This window comes from Octopus bimaculoides, chromosome 1 (genome assembly GCF_001194135.2).
Source record: "Octopus bimaculoides isolate UCB-OBI-ISO-001 chromosome 1, ASM119413v2, whole genome shotgun sequence".
Lineage (NCBI taxonomy): Eukaryota > Metazoa > Mollusca > Cephalopoda > Octopoda > Octopodidae > Octopus > Octopus bimaculoides.
In genome coordinates, this window is record NC_068981.1 from 157524574 (window position 1) to 157528834 (window position 4261).

Here is a 4261-nt window from a genome sequence, read left to right on the forward strand (position 1 = left end):
ATATACACACACACACACACACACACACACACACACATACGTTTGAATACTTGTGTGTATGTGAGTGTTTGTGCGTATTTTGGGAGGGGTATGTTCATTCATGCGAGACAGAGCTCACCGGTTAATCTGTACGGGTATATGTAAACTGAGTTCAGGTGATTTGATACAATGTCTTTGAACATAGCGTATATCCAGGTATTATTCTATTTAAACAAATACAAAGACAAGCTATTAAAATCATTTGTGTTTTCAAACATTTCCCTCATCAAATACCTACAAAACGAAGAGCGGGTATGGTGGAATACTTATGTTACGGAGAGGAAGAAGCAAGGATAGTTGTTTAGCTCAGCGCCTGGAGATAGTGTGCAGTTGGGTGTACTAGATATGGGTGACGAAATGAGAAAACTGAATCGATGTAGCATGTGGCCATCCCGCTTCGATGAAAAAAATAAACGCCAAGTTTTAGAGCCAGAAGCCTGAGTGTGTTGGCGAGCAACTTCATTGCAATAAATAAGGCGGTCTGTTTAATGACACAGTCTGTTATATTTGCATGTGTTGTGGCAGTATGGCGGCGGCATTCTATTGAGCTTTGCATAAGATTACTAATTATTAGACACTCAAATATTTTCTTACTCTGATAAGGAAAACCAATCTTTGCAACGTTGAGGACATCTTGCCAAGTGATGGCTAAGTCTAACATATGTAAAAGCTGTGCGAATTCTAGTTGCGTATTGTTCATGTTTTGCTAGTTTGGCAGTAGGATATTGTTCTGCTGTTACATGTAATGATTAAAACTTTGAACTGGAGGAGAAAAATTTTGTTTGATCTCATTAGATAATACAGCCATAGGTACTCTATACCTGGTTTAAAACAATACAGAACAGACATATCTGAAATACCTTTCATGAAAACTGCCATGTCCAAAACAACCGCAACCAGATGCTTATTACCGGCCCATATATAATGAAATCTTCGATTTTGAATGGGGCAGGGAGGTACTATCGAGCAATATATCAAAAGTTCGACGTGGAAATTGCAAAATGACACGACCATCTACCAAATATGGTAAACACTTAAATTCCTGACTACATCAATTTGGAACGTGCTCAATTGATAAAGAAATGAAGGCATACAATTATCAAAGACAGGAGTAAAAATGTCTGTACTCTGATAGACATACTGATTTCTTTCGACTAAAACATTGCCCAGAAGGAGATGAAGAAATTGGTAAAGTATCTTGAAATGGAAATAAGCAGTATATATATTATAGAAGTGAAAACAGTCTCAAAAATAATTGGAGCTCTAGGTATGATAAAACAAACCAATGAGAAAAGTATAATAGGGAAAACAAACCTACAAATAAAAAACTACAAAAACAAAAAAACAGCTCACCTTCTACATGACACTTACAGTTCGATAGCACAATTTAAGCAGTACACTTTCTGCACAGCACTTCTAACGTATGTCCCACAAAATTTCCATCCAATAGTAATGTATAAGGCACACATCCTACTTCTACCAGAAACTCACACAATTGTAACCTATTCAATTACGACCATACAGGTGAAGACTAATTCAGTCCTCACTTTCCCACTCAGGCGAAGCATACAGAATAAGGGTCAAAACAGATGTAGCATACGAACACAACTGAGAAAAAACAATGCTGCCAACACCAAGGAGCACAGAGACGCAACTGGTTGTGATGTACAACTCGTATGAAACTTATAATAATTATAATAACAGTGATTTCGATATGCGACAACAGTGATTTCGATATGCGACAACAGTGATTGCATATCTGCTGTAGGGTAGTTATGACTCTTTATTCATGCTTGAACTAGTTCATTTCATTTCTTTTTCCTAATTAGAGTGAATAGACTGGTAAAAGAATATGTTTCTTAGGTTAACTATCTTTCAGGACACTACATGAAGACGAAGACTTCGATGGTGATCCTATTTATTCAAATGTTAGAAAAATTAAAGTAATAATATTTAGTATGCAATATATATAAAAATAAATTTTAAAAAAAAGCTGAAATGAAAATACATTTCTTTCTTGCATAATATTTCACAATGTTTATAAATTCTCTCTATGGACATATGGCAAGTGTAGAAAAATGTATCACTATAACCACTCAGTTGTAGAATTGTATCTAAAATGTAATATTTGACTAAGATGGATGCTGTTGTCAGACGGTTAAGTCTATTGCTTTTTTAGTATCAAAAACATCCACGAAGGATCGTCAGCTCTACTGATTAATAGCCTCCGAAAATGATGACAGATCTATTGATAAGACTAGTGAGACATTTGCCTACGTTAGTTGCGCTTAGGCTCAAAAGTACGACTACATGAAACAATTATAAGTCTTGCAGTGTGGCACTGCTTACATGTGTGGCCAGCATGAAGGTTAGTAAACGAGGCATTTGGGAATTAAGAGCTTTAGTTATGGACACAATGCAGCAAAGTGCCAAACATAGCATACAGTATATGATGACTGATACATCAGTGGTTTATTTGATGACCAAATGACTTCTGCATGGAATATAAGATGGAAAATCTGTGTATATAATTTATGAATAGATCAGAAAATAAAAAGGATTCCAATCTGACAACAGCATAAAAAGTTCCTCCGTCCTATTTCCATGTAGCTAAAAATTCTGTTGATTCTGAACACTTACTACTCTAAACTCTAAGTTGGGTCATCCACTTCACGACAAATTAAACGAAGTCAAGCGCCCTCCAACACCATATTTTATAAAACGTTACTACACTAAGATCGGTTTCTCCATTCTTTAGTATGTTATATGTGGAGGCGCAATGGCCCAGCGTTTAGGGCAGCGGACTCGTGGTCATAGGATCGCGGTTTCGATTCCCAGATCGGGCGTTGTGAGTGTTTATTGAGCGAAAACACCTAAAGCTCCACGAGGCTCCGGCAGGGGATGGTGGCGAACCCTGCTGTACTCTTCCACCACAACTTTCTCTCATTCTTACTTCCTGTTTCTGTTGTGCCTGTAATTCAAAGGGTCAGCCTTGTCACACTGTGTCACGCTGAATATCCCCGAGAACTACGTTAAGGGAACACGTGTCTGTGGAGTGCTCAGCCACTTGTACGTTAATTTCACGAGCTGGCTGTTCCGTTGATCGGATCAACTGGAACCCTCGACGTCGTAAGCGACTGAGGCCAACAACAGTATGTTATAATATTAAGTTTCAGCTCTCAGCGTTTATAATTATATTTACTATACATCCATTGACGTAAGTGCCACCACCACACTAAACACGTGTTCTGGCCGATTTCTCAAACAAGAACATATGAGAGGGGCGATTCTCAGAACTGACTCATCATAAAGACTGACCAATTCTGTATGCATAGCATAAAAATACGATCTAGCTTGCCACAGAAATGAAGACAGAAAATATTGCACAAGAAGGTGTTGGCATCGACAGCTGGATGGGATAACTAACGATGATGATGGCTTCTTTACAGATGCTCCATGAAGGGGAAAAAGAAGGCAAAAACTTACCTTTTGCTTTTGAAACTGTCGATCTGGAAGTAAATAAAAATAAAAATGTTATCCTGGATGTTTGTAGAATAGAGGTGATACATAAATACGTATGCATATACATACATACATACATACATACATGCATGCATACATATGAATAAATAAAGATATAGATTTATGCATGTATGTGTACATATACAGACATATAATCTTTCCCACTAGCTACAAGAGATAGCCTTTGTACAAAGCACGTATGATGCACCATCATTACAATGAGAGATCGTCAACATGTTAGCTCGATTTGCTGGAAGTAGTACCCAGATCACCGTCAGATTACAATCTAATGTCTCAGAAAAGGACACGCTGGATAATGATGTTCTCTGTTGTGTATGTATGTATGTATGTATGTATGTATGTATGTATGCATGGATGTATGTGGGTGTGTGTGTGAGTGAGTGTTTGTATGTATGTGTGTGCGTGGGAGAGAGAGAGAGGCTCTTTCTCTCTATATATATTTTACTAATAATCCGTAGAAGTTACAGAGTGATCCGAGGGCCGAGGGTTTCGTATGTTCGCACTTATCAATGTTTGATAAGTGCCAATGCACAAAGCTCTCGGTCTTAAGTCACTCTTTAACTTCTGCTGATTATTATTATCATTATTATTATTATTATTATTATTATTATTATTATTATTATTATTATTATTATTAATAATAATAATAATAATAATAATAATAATAATAATAATAATA

The 4261-nt window shown here is 36.8% G+C and overlaps 1 protein-coding gene across 1 annotated transcript in view; it reads right to left on the reverse strand.

Moving 5' to 3' along the window:
• Positions 1 to 3548, reverse strand: part of LOC106874088 (globin-like) — a 66781-nt gene extending 63233 nt beyond the window's left edge. The window contains exon 1 of the mRNA XM_014921689.2: positions 3526 to 3548. The gene's annotated coding sequence lies outside the window, so the exon portion shown is untranslated. The remainder of the gene's footprint in view (positions 1 to 3525) is intronic.
• Between the last annotated feature and the right edge of the window lie 713 nt (positions 3549 to 4261).